General features: G+C 42.3%; 1 pseudogene; it reads left to right on the forward strand.

The window, feature by feature from the left end:
* Positions 1–4,636: 4,636 nt before the first annotated feature.
* Positions 4,637–9,130, forward strand: LOC131702151 (zona pellucida sperm-binding protein 3-like; annotated as a pseudogene).
* The last annotated feature ends 9,488 nt before the right edge of the window (positions 9,131–18,618 follow it).

Below are 18,618 nucleotides of genomic sequence, written 5' to 3' on the forward strand. Positions count from 1 at the left end.
GATTTTTTCTCAAGACCTCTGCATTGTTAGTTAAACTTTTGGTCATAAAGAGTCTCTTCTTATCTTGTGTTTTTCTTGACATAAATTTGTAGATTAGCCTTTAGCCGGAATGGTGCTTTTTATCAAGCGTCATGCTTTCTGGAGATAAGATATACAAGTGGTAAATCGCTCATTATATATATATTTTAAAAATTCTCAGATTGCAAAATGTTTAATTAGAACCATATGTAGACTGACCTATTTCATGGAGCAAGAGAGCCACCTACTAGTGGTACAAGGATACTCTTTCTTTATCCTTCCTAATATCTTTGACACTTCATTTTATAATACATTCCATATTTAAAATCGCCTAGTACATGTTCAGCATATCCATATGTTCTCAGCAGGATTCAGCTTCTGTACCAGGTTTCGCTCTTAGTTGTTTCCACAAGAAGTCCCTTGATCCAATGTTTCTCCATCACAGGTGTGGATTTCCATGGCCTGACTTCATTCCTATAAGATACTTGGACACGTTTAGCTGTAAATATTATTTCTATATATTTCCTTTTGTTCGCACAGAGTCACTTTGCGAGGTACGCCTTCCATCCAGAACACTGAAGGAGGCCAAAACTCACTGTTATTCATATTTTCTGGTATCCAATTACTGTTCTGCCTCACATCATCAGTAGCAAACTTAACATAACTGAATCTGTTTCATTTGATGAACCATTTACTGTAGCTTACTGAGATCCTCCATGCAATGGAGTCTAATGTTTTACTATATGGAATAACTAGTTCAGCGTCACCTGCGACAGAAGTGTTGAATTTAAATCAAGGGAAGTAATGTTAAAACTTTACAATGCATTAGTAAGACCTCACCTAGAATATTGTGTTCAGTTCTGGTCACCTTGTTACAAAAAGAATATTGCTGAAGTAGAAAGAGTGCAAAAAAGAGCAACCAGAATTATCTCTTTATCTAATCTCCATTTGTGACCCGTGGTAATGGTTTCTTATTCCAGGTCAAAAAAAGTCCCCTGGGTCGACATTGTCTATACCTTTTAGGATTCTGAATGCTTGAATCAGATCACTGCGTAGTCCTCTTTGTTCAAGACTGAATAGATTCAATTCTTTTAGGCTGTCTGCATACGACATGCCTTTTAGACACGGGAGAATTCTGGTTGCTCTTCTTTGCACTCTTTCTAGAGCAGCAATATCCTTTTTGTAACGAGGTGACCAGGACAATTACTCATAGGACCTATCTAGAACAGTCTTGTGCTGTCATTTTATTCCACCAATAGCATCATGGAACAGCAACATAAAGCAATGATGTCACTGCAAAGTTCAACCAGTTAGATGTCAGTATCCTAAAAGTGGGTAAGTATTACCAAGTATTACCCCTGCTTTGGGAGGTCCATGTATTTCACTCACAGCATGGTACAGTGACATCACATGTCACTGTGAATAAAGCAGACTGTTTAAAATGACTATATATTTTTGTATGACGTTTTTTAAACACATAGCCTTGACTTCTCATAAATGTATACAAAGATTCACTACATCACATACCACAGTACTTAAGGATTGTGTGGTTCCTCATATTATTTAACATCACTCATAGACTTTTATAATTTAATATGTAACTGGTCTTGATCAGAGAGCTAAAGATTATTGTGAAAATGAATCCCTACCTTGGCTTCCAGAAGAGCAGAACCAGACTTCAGCTCAAAAGATTCAGGAATGCAAGCAATCCGCAATGACTAGATTCACTTTCTTTAAGATGTCTTTTTTGCCTTTAATAAACTGTCACAAACAGGTTCAAATTGTCCAAATCAACCAGCATTAATAAATAAAGAAATAGATGAAACCTAAATTTAGTCTGGAATTCTAATAGTCATTAACTGTCGAAATGTATTATGTTTATCTCTTATCCCACACCAATTCAATACTTTTTTAAAAAAAATAATAAATGCCCTTTTTTTTTTTTTTTTTTTTAAGAGTTGGATTATTAAAGCAAAAAAGACAAACAGATACTTTCTTCCGGATCCAAACGAAATTCAGTGCAGGTGGTCTTCCAAAAACTGTCCGAAAACCAATTCTATGCCAGATCTAAAAAGATTTAGAAAGAAGTTTTTTTTTTTGTTTGTTAAAGAAAATTTTAACTGCAAAAATACGTCCCTCTTCCGATAAACTCTCAACAAGACTAAACTGCCAGCCACCTTACAGCACACGTGACCCGCACAAAAATGTAACGTCACAAACACCAGCCTGACGTCCCCCGTTTCCCTGGAGACGGTGTACAGTCCTGGCTACCTGTTCAGTTTGCATCCCCAGAGTTTTACACATCGCCTCTTCCCTACCTTGAGAAAATACTTTTGGTTCTGACACGTTTTAAAGCAGCATATTGTTCCAGAGCAGACGCGTTCGGTAGCTTTTAAACACGGCATCGGAGAGTTTCTGAATCCCGACCTGCATACAACCCGTCCGTGTCACAGCTCCTCAATGTCTCCTACTTGAATTACATGCACTTTTCATTTGAAATGATCACAATATCGTTTCTGCACCTTCTTAATCCGGGCTCCATTCAATAACCAATGTCTTTTCATCAGAGAGTATATGAGCTATCCGCCGTCCTGGCCGTTTCGCAATGTGAACTAACACTAGGAATAATGCAGGAATCTATCTATCTATCTATCTATCTATCTATCTATCTATCTATCTATCTATCTATCTATCTATCTATCTATCTATCTATCTATCTATCTATCTATCTATCTATCTATCTATCTATCTATCTATCTATCTATCTATCTATCTATCTATCTATCTGTCTCTCTCTCTCTCATATCAAATTAAACGTATCACTTACAGTATATCTGAGCATCAAAAGAAACGTATCACTTCTATTTGGATAAAATTCAATGACAAACTATGTTTTAGAGCAGGTGCAGTGACTTTATTGTGCTGATCACAATTGACATCACGAAGATGCTGTAAAATGATCTGTCGATCTTGGGCAGGTGTTGGGACTCTTGATCTCCCAGTTCGTGGCCTGTCATTGACAGAGTGTGTCTGGTTATACCGTCTCGCCAGGTTTGAAATTGCTGGCTGCGAGCACCGAAGACGGCGAGTCACAGTACGCTTCCCTAATCCAGCCTCCAACATGCCGATTGCACGAAGGCGCTGCTCTTTTTCTGTGATTTTCTTTATTGCTTTTATTCAAGCTTGCAATTCAACAGCTGAAATCACTCCATATCCAGCGTCCAATCAACTGTCTCACTAATTAGGTGATTAAGTGAATATGCTTCAGTCATAGTCACTCAAGCGTGTCATGGTCGAGTGATTTTTTTTCGAAAATGAATGTGTTATAACAGTGATAAGTTTATTTTGATGCTACAATATATATATATATATATATATATATATATATATATATATATATATATATATATATATATATATATATATATATATTAGTGATCTTGGATCTCGCAGGCAGGCGCATCACACAAAGCAAGGCAATCCACACACAAATGGAGGGCGGGCGCAAACCTGGGATCTCTCGCACTGAAGCATAGCGCCGATATCGCTGTACAAAAGAGCCGGCTCCCTTGCAAGGAGCGTATACGTCACCTACCAGCATAATACAGACATAAAACAAGCAATGAGAACTAACACACTCAGTGCACAGTCCAGGCCACGCCCCCCTGATAACGCAAGCAATGAGAACTAACACACTCAGTGCACAGTCCAGGCCACGCCCCCTGATAACACAAGCAATGAAAACTAACACACTCAGAGCACAGTCCAGGCCACGCCCCCCTGATAACACAAGCAATGAAAACTAACACACTCAGTGCACAGTCCAGGCCACGCCCCCCTGATAACACAAGCAATGAAAACTAACACACTCAGTGCATAGTCCAGGCCACGCCCCCCTGTTTACACAAGTAATGGGAACTAACACACTCAGTGCACAGTCCAGGCCACGCCCCCCTGATAACACAAGCAATGAGAACTAACACACTCAGTGCACAGTCCAGGCCACGCCCCCCTGATAACACAAGCAATGAAAACTAACACACTCAGTGCATAGTCCAGGCCACGCCCCCCTGTTTACACAAGTAATGGGAACTAACACACTCAGTGCACAGTCCAGGCCACGCCCCCCTGATTGTTTTGCAAACTCCTATTTTCAATACGTTTCATAGCTTACATGACAAAACCGAGTGTCACCAAGTAGATAATATAGAGTCCATGTAAGAAAGGTTCTTAGAAGCACCTAAAAAGGTCTCTCCACAGCGGCAAAGCAAGGTTCTAACGAGAACCTTTACTTCTAGAGTGTAGGCATCATTCAAAGAAAGGTGGAGGATCCTGCTCGCTATGTTTCGGAAAAAAAAAAAAAAATCCATGTAGGCTATCCAGTTGAATTAATCAGAATTGTAATTGGATTATCTTTTCCAAGTCATGTAAACACAGAAAAGTGTCGTTTTCACCAAACCAATTTGCTGATTCAGTACCCGAATATGCCCAACATTCGTTTTCTAAAGACTTGATCTCATGTAACCGTAGTGAATGCGTGTCTGTGTATGATTGTTTAATTACCCAGCCAGGTTTAACACGTTAATTAATTCCGGGGAGTATAAAGGTGCTGGCTACGCGCTTATCGGTATGCAGCTGCAGTGTTTGATTCTGAACTGAAGAGTTTACAATGGGGACGCGCGGTGTTCAGACAGTGCTTTCGCTCGCTTTGATTTTACTTGTGCAGCTCCACGGAGCGTTTGGATGGATCTGGTCGGATCAGCCGGTTTATAACCCAGTGCTGTTTACCGCGCCGAGAGCGGTATTTCAGCCGATGCCCACCCCTCTCTCCGTGCAGAGAGCTGACCTGTCGCTGTTGAATTCGGTCACCCTGGACTGCAGGAAAGACGCCATGGTCGTGACGGTGAAACGGGACTTGTTTGGGATCGGCTACCTGGTGAGCAGCGCCGACTTGAGCGTGGGGTCCGCGGGCTGCTCGGCCACCTCCTCCGACAGCGTCGCCAACACGGTTTTGTTCAGCATTCAGCTCCAGGACTGCGGCAGCACTTTCCAGGTAACCCTGCGTGTCGATCGCATTTGTAACTGCGGTAACTAATAGTGAACTGATAAGTGGGTAGCCCAGCTTTCCTTATTGCTTGCACTTCACTGTGAAGGTCTCACATACAGTAGTGCGCACATTTATTACATTAACTCAAGACTTGTCATGTGTGTTCTGCTGTGTATATACTTGCATGCATGAACACCTCGGTCTGTGGATTTCAAGTTTTGGTCCCTAATCTTCTAGGCGCTGGTATGTGTTTGGGCAGCAGTGTGGAGTAGTGGTTAGGGCTCTGGACTCTTGACCGGAGGGTTGTGGGTTCAATTCCCAGTGGGGGGACACTGCTGTTGTACCCTTGAGCAAGGTACTTTACCTAGATTGCTCCAGTAAACACCCAACAGTATAAATGGGTAATTGTATGTAATGTGAAATGTATAATGTGATATCTTGTAACAATTGTAAGTCGCCCTGGATAAGGGCGTCTGCTAAGAAATAAATAATAATAATGTGACAGTGTTGGACTGCTTTGTGCATTAATTGGGCATCTTGAACAACTTCTGAAGTCATGCATTAATATTTCTGTGGTTCTTTCTCATTAAGCTAACTGCTTGTGTGGCCTATTGTCAATTTAAATTCCTAATTGACCTCTTGACACTTCTCCTCCAAGATTTTGCAGTGAGGTGCATGAAATGGGGGTTCAGTTTACTGACCGGTTGGAGCTTGTCATCCAAGTTCTGTTTCCTTGTGACATTCAAGTGTATCAAACTGCTTGAACAAGCGCTCCATTCCTTGTGTGCCTTAAAGTGTTAAAGCACAAGACCACTTCACATTTTATTTAATAATCAAGAATTGAAGGATCACTTTTCAACTTCTCTCCCTAGGTATTCCCAGACTTCCTGAGCTACACAAACCATCTCTATTACAAGCCTGCCAGCGTTGGCATCATCACCAGGGTTAATATGGCTGATATTCTCCTTGAATGCAGATACCCGAGGTACTGTACCAAGCAAACGGGGACCTGAGGGGCCATATCTGAACTTCACACTAAATCACTTTGCTGCTGGTCACTCGTTTGTACCAGGGTTCTCAAGTCTCTGCTGCTGTAATATAAGATTTGGACTCAATTCTATTGAAGACAACATTTCTTGTATTCCTGTGTTATCTTAAATAGGATGCCAGTGATGCATGATATCACTTACAAGGATGTGGTTTTTATTTTTCAGAAGGTGGAATGTCAGCAGCAGCCCCATAAAACCAACCTGGGTGCCCTTCACTTCAACAGCCTCTACAGAGCAAATCCTGGACTTCTCCTTGCTGCTCATGAATGGTATGAAGGAAAGGGTTGGGTATGGGGGGTGTTTATTTAATGCTGGTCTGTCTCCTTGCTTCCTGTTCCAGATAACTGGAGTGGTCCCAGAGTCTCCAATGTCATCTACCTGGGTGACATCCTTCACGTTGAGGCTTCTGTTGCCGTCGACAACCACGTGCCGCTACGGCTCTACGTCGACAGCTGCATCGCGACTCTGGGCAACAACAAGGACTCTGAGCCCAGATATGCTGTCGTGGACAAGCTTGGGTGAGAACTGGAGTTACTTCAAACACACTGGCTCGTGCTGCACTCTGCTTTATCGAACCTGTTTCAATGCTGTGTGTTGGCGGTGTAACCCTCTCCTCATGCTTGTCTCCTGTCTTGCCCAGCTGCCTTATGGATAGCAAGTCTCCAGACTCCTCCTCTTCATTCACTAGACCTGTTCTGAACAAGCTGCGCTTTGACATCGCTGCTTTCAAGTTCCAGGGGGATTCCAGGAGCATGGTAAGGCTTGGCTAGACCTGGGTCCATCACTAACTTTGTCTTGTCAAAGTGTACTATAATGACCCCTGTGCTTTCCTGGTGCATTGATTTGCTGTATGGTGTGTTTAACTGCATTCCCATTGTGACTCCTTCCCCTCTTTTTCAGATCTACATGACTTGCACACTGAGAGCAGTCAATGCTGACAAACCAGCTGATGCCTCCAACAAGGCCTGCTCCTACCAGAAGCAATCCTACAGGTAAGCTCTTGCAGTGCAGGAGTGATCAGTTCCTCCTTGCTGAACAGATTTCTTAATCTGGACCCTGTCCCCTTCCACCATGCTATTGTTTGTGATTGGCTCTCGGACCGTGGTCTAGGTTAAGCACAATCCCAGATCAATCCTGATGAGCATGTGTGGGATGAACTTTACCACTGCAATCATGGCAGCCTACCTCTGTGGCCCAGTTGCAGCTGTCTTCGGCAAGTACAAGCGCTGCAAGACTCCTGATGTCTTGTGGAGTCTCGGCCTGGAATCAGAATTGCTGTTTTAGTGGTCAGAAGGGTTTTGGCTTTATTTTTCCCTCCTCCACGGTCTGCTTTTAAGAAGCAGGGTTGTTCATGTCCCTTTCCCTGCCCATGCCTCTGCTAGAACCTGTGTGAACACTTGCATTTATTGGCTTCCTACCGACCTCTTTATAGCAAGTTTGATATCCACTTGCAGAAATACTTGCTCCTCCCTATGTGCACTGGTTTGAAGGTACTGATTTTAGGGGCGGTTGTGTAGATCTCGGTGGCTCTGCACAGTCCTTGTATCCTAGCTGTCTGTGATCCTGCCCCCTCATGCCATGCCTCCCTTTTTCAGGTGGGTTTCTGAGGACGGCTCCTCTGCAGTGTGTGGGTGCTGTGACGCTGGCTCCTGCTCTGGGACACCCCGGTTCCTCACAGGCCCTCTTCCTCCTGCTGAGATCAACCAGCCCAACTGGAGCGGAAAATGGCTGCAGAAGAGAGCTGCTCCTCTTGATCCAGGTACTGTCTGAACACCCAGCCTGGGTGAGGCCTTTTCGGAGGACTGGAACTCTACCAAGCTGTATAAATACTGCAACGCTTGTACTTGGCAAATCCAATTAATTTGGTGTTAATCCTTTGCTGCCAGTGTACAATATGATGGACAAACCTGCCATTAAATGGGTATGGGAACTCTGAGGGGAGGGGGGGGCATTTGGAGTTCTAACCAATGGTTCAAAATCCTTTTGTTGCCATTGTAATATTTAATGGATGACCTTTTGCAGTAGGTCGATTGGATAGAACATTGGTGTGAGTTTAAACATATGAAGTGATTGGGTACCAGGAAGCAGCAACACCTTGTGTTCCACAGCTGCATGTGCAAATCTTGCAATGATACTCTCTATTCAATGGAAGAAAATGGGGACCAGTAACTTTCTAGTGCTAAAGCATTTCTAACCTCATTTTGCCTTCCTTTTTCAGTGGAGAGTTTGACCATGTGTGCTCCCCTTCAATGGAGTTGCATTGTGGAGTAGCTCAATCACCAGTGCATTACTTTGCTTCAATGACACTAACCTTGCCCTCCTGTCTCTTCCTTCCCCCCCCCCCCCCCCTCTGTGTAGCTGGCCAGGACCCCCAAGTGCATGTAAAGGAGATCACCATCGGCCCCCTGACCGTGGTTCATGTAGTCCGAGACCATGCTGTCGTGCTCAGTAAGGAGTCCCTGTACCACCCCCTGCAGCTTGTGGAAGAAGTGCAGGGTAAGTGCCGCTCTCCATGCTACTGAGCTCTGAACCAGCTTGCTGTCAATGGAGGGTTACTCTGCTTTATCGAATCTCAAGAGTGTAACTGTTGTCTGTCCTTTAAAATGAAAGACTGTTTTTAATATGTGTCTGCTTTGTCCTCTACTGTTCCATCACTCCTGTAAGCATGTTGGACTCTGTGCTTTTAGCAGTACAGGGAAACTGCGCCTTGAATGACTTTTGCTATAGCTGGTTCAGCATTGGACCACAATATCCTCCATTCCCAATGTAAACACCTACTCCTGAGTCTTCAATGGGTGTAGCTTCCCTCCCGTGTGGTCCTGTTAACCCCTCTCTCTCCCATCTCAGACTCTGGCTCCTCTGTCCCTGTGCTGGCAGTCTCTGCTGTGGCTCTGGCTCTCTCCTGTGCTGTCCTGTTGGCTGTGTTCCTGAAGAGGCGCTCCCCGTCTAGTGACAAACTGCTCGCTGTGTCTTCCTAATGTGTTTTGAAGAATTAATAAAAGCCTTGTTGAGCTAATGGAGTTGCTCAGTGGTCTTGTGTTCAAGGGGTTTTTATCGGAGGTGTGTTGCTCAATAGCTATGCTTGGTAAAGATCCATGTCCTTTAACCCAAGGTCTCGTCTCTTGTATAGTGAGACATGCAATGTGCTTCTCCCAGGGTTAGTTTGGTTTTACAAGGGTGATGCAAGTAGTGATAGACTTGAATGCTGTAGTCCAGGATTGTGAAGTTTTACAGGTGTGTGAGGAGGTGCTGGAAGGTGGTCAGGGACTGAGCAGTCCTTATCCATGGGCCAGTTGTTCCACCGTTGAGGGGCCACGGTGAAGGAGCGAGCTCTGGCAATGGAGCGGGGGTACAGCTAATCTGCCCGTGTAGGGAGAAATAGCCTAGAGATAAGAGGCAGCAGAAACATCAAGATGGTGATAGGAGAGTACAAGAGGTTTCATGTTCTGTAACAACTTGCAATTCTAGATTGTAACCCTCCCTTGTAGCTGAACTCCTTACAACGATCCACTTCAGTTCTTGTTTCTTCCCCAGCAGGAGGGGGTAACTGAATATTCAACTGGCATATTAAATTGCACGCAGACTACAAAGTGCTGTAACTTAAATACAATACTCTATTTGTAATGTCTTTACCTGAAAACAACAATTTTAATTTATCGTATCTGAAGTAATCTCCATTCTTGGTGCTGAAAAGCAATCCTATTACTTGTCTTAAACTGCACTCTACATGTTGAGATGAAGTGGTTGCCTTGGCTTCATCCGCTGTTCAGACTTGTGATTGTGCCTTATACAGGCAGAGTGTGTTAAAGGCAGCCCTACAGACACATGTGGCCAAGGAAAATGAATCCAGCGCTGCAGTAGACTATCGCAAAGTGTTGCAGCCAAATCCAGTTTGTTTAAAAATGAAGAGACAGTCTGAGGGGTAATCAAAGTATTAAACACCAACTGTGGCTTTCACCATTCGCTTCCTTTCCTTTGATCCATAACCCCTTCAGTAACTGTGTGTAGATGTACCGTATTCTAAACCAGATAAGAATCTTATGTTTCCTTCAGTTCTAGCAGGGCAACTTGCTATACTCCATAAAGCTCACAGAAGCTGTTTGAAATATTCTAAACTGAAAAAACCTTCTTCCGGATTTGCTTTGAATGTTCCTTCATCTTCATGATGTAGTTTCTGTTAGGAAATGTACTAACCAACTGTGGGACCTCCCAGAGACAGGTGTGTGTGTATATAACCTGAAATCATGTGAAACACCTTAATTGCACACAGGTGGACTCCATTCAACTAATTATGTGACTTCAAAAGACAATTGGTTGCACCAGAGCTTATTTAGGTGTGTCATAGTAAAAGGGGCTGAATACTTATGCAATCAATTCTCTGTTTTGTATTTGTAATTTAGAACAATTTGTAGATCTTATTTTTCACTTTGACATAATGGACTTTTTTTGTATTGATCGGTGGCCAAAACTCCTAATTAAATCCATTTTGATTCCATGTTGTAAAAAATCCAAGAGGGGTGAATACTTTTGAGAGCCACTGTATTTATGCACTGTTTTATTATTTGTATTGTTTGTGGCGCGGATAAAAGCGCTGCGTATTTAGTTTTGTATTTTTAAAACCTCGTGAGGATGCGTGATGATCAGCTAGTGATTTATTTAGCTAGCTGACAGTCACGCATCCTTATTAAACTCATGCAGACGGAGACCATCTCCCGAGTTAATTCATTGATTAATTGTTGCTAATCGGGAGAATCACTGTACATAAACCTCCAACTCTCTACCCTCGGGGAGAGTATGGCAAGGAGAGCGGAAAAACAACTGTTAAGTGTGCTGGTTTTCACCAGCACAATACTTGTGTTTATTTGTTTGGTGTTCTGTGTCACGGGTGGTGTGACCCGAGATAACATTGACGATAATACCTATGTAGCTGACGACTACGCCACCTTGTTTTTAATAAGGCAAGGACCTTAGTAACTGAATGATAATTATACTCTCCCGTTCAGGTTCTTTTGTCCCCAGGTTCCCACACACACACAATGAAACCGTATCGGATAAAACAAATTTTATTGTTCTCGACAGGGTACTAAACACGGTACAAAAAAAGATCGCTAGACTAAAATCAAAAAAAGGACTACACTAGGGAATGCCAAAAACAGAACAGAAAAAAAGTAAAAATCCACAGCACACTAAGGCAATCCCCTCCTGTCGGTCGCTGACTCTGAGAAACATAAAAACAAGTTCCACGTAAAACACCACAGTTACAGATGTAACACAAAGATGGGACGAAACAGAAAGAAATTGTCCGGGGGTAAATCCCATGCTCCTGGGGTCTCCCCCTCCAACTCGCTTGGTCCGTAATCAGACTTCTCGTCGCTGGTAGGACAGCCGCTCTCTGCTGGACCTCTCCCGGTTGATCGACCACCACCCCGAAGAACCTGCGACCAGAAAGTGGGGTAAAGAAAAAGGGGCCGTCGGGAACTGTACCACAGGTATATAAATTGCACCCCGTCCTCAGAGTTCTGGTCACTTCCCTTCAGCCAGTCTTTCACTTCGTGTTAACCTCTTTCCATGCTCCCTGGCGCTCGTCCCGTCCCTCCGTCCACCGCTGTCCCCGTTGCACCTGGGAACGAGGAGTGAAGCAGGAGGAAGCGTCGGAAACTGAAACACAGGTAAGTAAATCACTACTTCCACCCAGAAGCTCTGGTCACTTCCCTTCAGCCAGTCTTTCACTTCGCATTTCTCTCCTCTCTCCCACGTTTCTCCCACGTTCCTACCACACCCTCGGACCTCGCCTGATCCTCTGTGTACTGCCACCACGCCCGACCTGGAAGCTGGACTAGAAAACCTGGAGGTAAGGTAAGTAACACACCGTAGGCCTCGAATACACCCAGAAGGGTGGTACGGGGCCAACCAGCGTAGGCAAGTAGTTTTATTTTTTTTCTGCAATAAAAAGACTAGGAATTTGTCAGTCTGTGTAAACGATAACACAAGTAATCCTTTCTTCTTATTTCTTTCAGCGCGGGTAGAATTCAAAATATAACCCCTCTCCCAGATCTGTGGGGAGAGAAGCCCAGGTGTCCAAAAGCTGGGACACCAACCAATAACCTGTATCTTGTTACAAAAACAGTCCAATAACCAAAGCAAGTGAACAAAACAGAAAAAATTAGTGTCCAAATTAAATCAACAATAAAGTAACAAAAAAAACATGAATGTGAATCCCTTTTGTTTTTTCTTTGTTTAGATAAGATAGCCATGTTGGTTATCACATATAACGGCCACAAATTACAGCCTTCCGTCCTATACTGTCCCGCACCAAAAAGATAAGAATAAAAAAAATAATTTTTCCAAACCCGTTGGATCCAATGATTGAAATTCTGGCCAGTTCCCTCAGCAGCATTCCAGCCAGAAGAAAAATAATCTTGCAAACAGTCGATTTCCCAAGATGATTCCTCCAAGGCTACGCGCTTCTGCGTGCACGCACTCCTGTAGTGTAGTCCAGTCCAGTCCAGTCCAGTCCAGTCCAGTGTTCTGTTTCCTGCCTCCACATCTCTACTTCCTGTCTCAACTCTATACCTTATATAGTCACACCTGGAGGGCCATTGGCCGTGGCACTAACCAGACGGGGCTTCCTGTTGCTAGGCAGAACAGCACCCTGTCCATGAATCAGCACAGCAAAAAAACCAGCAGGGGTTTAAGAGGAGCAGATTCCACACAATTTAAAATATACAAAATAAACACCCAGGAACCCATTGAAATTTGTCACTTGTGACACTCTGTTTAAGTGTTTTGTTTTTGTTTTATTATTTAATAAAAGAAACTGAACGCCGTAGCGTTTGAGCTTTCACCCGCTACTTCCTGAGTCTGTGTTTCTGCTCTGATGTCATCACTGAAGGCATCCTGTCACACGGTTACAGACTTTCTTTACAAATTAATTGATTTGAAGTTCACAATGATGAGTAGCCAAAAAGCGAAGCACATCTGACGTAGTTTAAAAATAAACTGTAGTAGCGGCTCATGTTGCCACACCTTTAGCACAGCACATTAAAGAGTAAGTAGCGGGGTCCGGAACAATGTAGCATTACACGTGCCCACGTTTTGCTACAACTGTTTAAATAATGTACCTGTAATTCTTCTTTTCATTGTTAACATCCTGGCAACTTTTAATATATCAATAACGATCCATGACGTGGTTCGGAACAGAAAAGCCAGAGCACCTGCAGTGATTTAGAGAACAGATCTCAAACCTCAGTGCTCTAGAGCAGACATTTAAAAAAAGCTTCAAAACAGACTTTAAAGTTCCAAGTGTAACAAGTTGTCCGGATGTTAACGATGAAAAAATAAATTACAGCTACGTTATTTAACAGTTGTAGCATCACGTGGGGACGTATAACGCTATATTTTTTGGAACCCCGCTACTTACTTTTTTCCAGAATAATAGTGCAACAATCATAGTGTGCTAACTCTATTTGTGTTGTAAATGTATCCTTCTAAGATTTTAAAGACTTTAATCATGCCCCTCCTAACAGTATTAGGGATAGAGAATCCGACACAAGGGTGTGTGTATTAATAATAATTAACAAATAACCCATACACCGATTTAATTCCTTAACAAAATGACGTGATATACAGTATCACTCCTTTAAAGAGTTAGTATTGTAACTCCTGTGTAAAGCTGACAGAAGAGGGCAGTTCTGTGTGTTCTGCATGAGTTCTCCTCTTGTGTCCTTCTCCAGGGGTGTCTCGGGGTCTTGGAGAGAAGAAGAGAGCGCTATGACAGATGCCACTGCTGCAGATAGGGGTCTTCACACCAGCACAGCCTCCAGTGCAGCCCCACAAGCCTCAACACCGAGGAACGTCGCCGGTTCAAATCCATGAGAAGGTCCTGTGGATCGGCTGAATGCCAGTATGAGTTCTCGTGGTCTTCTTGATCATGGAACTAATAGGGCTCCCACTTTCCCTGCAATAAGGGGCAGACAAACAGTGCACAGGGTAAAAAAATGTTCCCCCAAGCTAAGAAAACCAGACAAAACCTACTTTATGAGGGCACAGGTCATGCCCCTGTAATGTATAAACATACATTTAAAACATAAAATAGTTTTAGAAGAGAATAAGGACTATTTACCCAAATGTTCTTTATTATAGTGATCCATGCCTCTCTGGAGTTTAGAATAAGAAATGTACACATTAGGGGAGCCAATAAAAAGTCCTCATAAACACTACAAACAAACGTGTGTGTGTGTATGTATAGTCTTTAAACCATTGGAGGACAAAATTGGAAAAAATGTCTCCACAATGAGAAACACTGAATAAAAAAATACAATTTGGAGAAATAACAAAATATATCTTACTTAAAATCTAGTCTTTTGCCCTGAGAAGTTTCTATGGCTTGAAATTAGTAATCATAAATATGTCAGTCAATGTAATGTCCACACAAAGATAACAATACAAACATGAGTGTGTGTGTGTGTGTGTGGGATACCTGCTCTAATCCAGCATCTTTCGTGAGCAGTACATTCGCTTTGAACACAGAAGACAAAATCTGCAATTATCAACAGCCAACGCATACACAGATCCTGGATAATGGAAAGCATGTTAAGGTTTATGTATATACAGTAATTTCTCATTAATACAATCTTCAAGAGACCAGCAAAACAATGATTAAATATTAATAAATATCAGTAATTGCTATTATTCGGAGTCCAAGCAAAATGCATACTGTCAGTTTTTATTGAAGTTACAGTAACGCTGACATCAAATTACAGAACAATAAAAAGTATTATACATTTAAAATGATTATTTCTATGTTTGTTTATCTGGGAAACATGTGTCATAACACTGACGGCACAGATTCCGCGTGATCTCTGAATCAAGACTTCTTGCCACTATATCATTTAGAACCCATTGGGGAATGTAAACCAACTTGACTGGGAACAAACTGCTCTACTACCTAAGAAGGGATTATTTTTTCTATTGCATTTCTTTCTTTCAGAATAGTTCAAAGGCACACACTTTTTAACAGGGGGAGTCAATATTTTAAAGTTACAGGTACAATGATCTTTTACTACTTGATTATTGTAGACTTTGGCGATATCTAACGGTGATACTTCTTTAGCGCCATCTACTGGGTTGCCGAATGTTTCTCAGTTGGAAAGAAGGCTGAGCGCTGTGTAGACGTGCCTTGGATGAGTAAATTACTGCAGCCGGCTCAATAATACCTGACTCTGAGACATCTTATGAAATGGAACTGTATGGGTTGAAGCATTTGACTACTAAAATAAATGTGCTCTGTGCTTGTACCCACAATCCATGTCTGGACTGGAAACTGCCTTCTGGCCTGTATTAACATCAAACTAGCCTGCCCATTGTTACAAGTGCATCCAGTGACCTCAGATTTCAGGATGATTGTGGGCAGAACTAGTGAGATGGAAGCTTGTCTTACCCATTTCTGAAATCATTATTCTATTCGGGTATTCTTGGTGATTGTAGCTAATAATTCCATAAATCATATCTGGTGCACACCTCCACTTGTTATATTTGTCTCAAATGGCCAGTTTTATTTGAAAACATGATATCTGGTACAGTAGTCGCCACGTATAGGAACACCTCCTAAGAGAACACTTCGTCTAAGGGAACACCCTTGTGGTGAAACTGTTTTTTTCCTCCATTGTAAATGCTCTGGCTAAAAGAACAGGAACTTTGCTTAAAAGAACCCCTTCTTGGCACCGATTGCAATCCGTTCACAATGCTTGCAGAACTGTTTTGTAACCTGATAACGGATCATCATCAAACTTAAATTAAAACGGTTTATTCAGTGTTTTCAGAAGCGACTTGTCATCGCGAGAGCGTCTCGAGGCACACTGATTGGTTTATTAAATCTTTCCAGAACTGCCATCATATCATTGACTCGTTTTGTATTTTGATTTCCACGAGTGCACAAAATGTAATTAAACAAAATTGCAAAATGCACCGCTGTTTCTCTTGCTACAAAAAGTTGTTCGAGCTCTTGAAAAAAACCTGAATCAGACACAAGTTGCCGAGCAATTTGGTGTTTCCCATTCTGTTAAATAATGTGCATGTCTTGTATATTGCTGCTGTATTTTTTATCGTGTGTAGGGGTGCTGTGTTAATTTAGTTTGAAAGTCAGTTTATTAACATTAGTTTGTCTGTTATTTTATTATTATTGTAGTTTATTAACATACACATACTTATTCTGTTAATTTCATATGTTGATGCATGTGTGTCATGACAAGTAATACATATGTATTTATTCTTAGAGTGGCTGGCTTTACCTTGGGATCAGATCTGCTTTCTCCACCAGGCTGTGTGAGTCCAGAACTGGTGTATGTTTGTCCAGAATCAGACGCACATCCAGCAACAGCTCTCAGACTGTGAAGGAAAGGATTTTACTCTGTGAGCAACATTATTTCATATCATTTCACATTACAGAGTGAAACTTTAGCAGTTTGTCTAATGAATTAAGCAGCCCAGCTCCTGCGATAATGTGTTTCTCACAGCAGTGGTGACTGCCTCAGCAGCTGTAGGACAGAGGTAAAAAATTATCAGTGCCAAAAAAAGTCTACAAACAGTATTTACCATATGAACATGTCAAATATGTTTTGCCTGATCATTTGTATCTCTTTACCCAATATATATTTGACTTATCCATCCACAGTCTTACCTCATTAGCCTTCTGCTTCTCTTTATTGCAGGGAAGTTATCTGATTCCCAGGGCTGCAGAGCAGAACCTCTCCCAGAACCTGCTGGGGAGTGGTGCTCTTCAAGAGGCCTGGACGAGGACTCGGACTCCCCTCCACTGTTTCCTCCTTCAGGTCACAGTTCTGGTACTGGGATATGGTTGAGGAGGGCTCTTGTTCTACACATTGTTGTTCTGCAGCAGGCTTTGTTATTGTGTGCCCTGATGTGGGAAGGTAATCCTGTAGTAAAGGGGAGATTGTTGATGTATTGCTAATTACACAGCCTAGGTTGAGTTTTAAATGCAGGTTCATGTCTGGTCTTCATTGTAGATTTCATTGGCTCTGGTGCGCCTGTGGGTTAGGGAGGCAAAACCGACAGGGACTTTTGCATCCCATAGCTTGCTGACGTCCACTGTCAAGCTCCCTGGTGTAAAGAGACAATTGGCTTGGTCATGGGATCGGAGGACCTTCAGTTCTACTGAGCGGTGTGGGGATTGCTGCGGTGAAGAAACAGAATTGGACATTCTAAATTGGGAAGAAAACCAGCGGTAAAATAATTGGGCTTTCTAAATTTAAAAAGACAAAAAAAAGCCTCCATTTCACAAGGTCCTAGTGTTATATATAGAACTATGCTTCAGACTTGACTTTGCGTTGACTCTCTCTTCAGGACTGTAGTGCCTCTGTCAGGAGGTTGTGTTTTCTTCCCCTCTTTAGAAAGCTGAAGCAGCAGGAAGATTTTGTTTTGCTGTCAAGTCTGATGGAATCCACCGCTGGCTTTACCTTGGGATCAGATCTGCTTTCTCCACCAGGCTGTGTGAGTCCAGAACTGGTGTATGTTTGTCCAGAATCAGACGCACATCCAGCAACAGCTCTGAGACTGTGAGTGAAACGATTTTACTCTGTGAGGAACATTATTTCATGTACCAGATTTACTCAAATTTAAGACACACCTTTTTAACCAAAGTTCAAATATGGGAGGAGTGACCTGGATTCGAGCGTGACTTGGATTCAGGGTTTTTCAGTTAGAGGAGCAATTTATATTTGCGTATGTCAGTTATTCTGGCAAGTTTGAACAAGAGCTACTGCACACAGTAATGCCCACCACTACAGCAATTACTCTTGATACAGTACCGGTATATTCAAATGGCTATGCGGCAAACTTTAGGCAAATTTGATGATGCAGCTTTTATAAGAAAAGTCCTCTTGTTTGCTGAAGAAAAGGGACTGTGCAGCAGAACATAAATTTGGGGCATCTGAGATGTGTGTCAGAAGATGGAGATGGAATCATAAATGCTATTTTTGCTTGTGAACGTGACAGAATGTCACGATGGCCAAATTAAATAAAGGAGGACAATATAAACTAACTGAAATAAAGTTAAAGGTAATCTACCCTTTTCCAGCTATCGTACACTGCAAGGACTGCCGTTCAATACTGGAAGTACCGTACTGTACATGTTTACTTTCCCAGTTCAATTGTAATAGAGGTGATTATTTTATTTTTATTTTTTTGCTCTTCAAATTTGGAGGTGTGACTTGAATGCAGGGGTGACTTAAATTTGAGTAAATACAGTAATTTTACATTAGAGAGTGAAACTTTCAGCTTGTGAATGAAGCAGTCCAAGCCCTGCAACACTGTGTTTCTCACTGCAGTGGTGACTGCCTAGTTAGCTGTATCACAAGAAACAGTATTTACCATGTCGAGGGCTCAGAACCAGAGGGGCCAAAATGTCATATTATATATCAAATTAAAGCTCTTGATGAGATCTATCTAGTACCAAAAGGACCTCACTGAAATCACAAACTGCACTGA

This window comes from Acipenser ruthenus, chromosome 29 (assembly GCF_902713425.1).
Source record: "Acipenser ruthenus chromosome 29, fAciRut3.2 maternal haplotype, whole genome shotgun sequence".
In the NCBI taxonomy this organism is placed as follows: Eukaryota; Metazoa; Chordata; class Actinopteri; order Acipenseriformes; family Acipenseridae; genus Acipenser; species Acipenser ruthenus.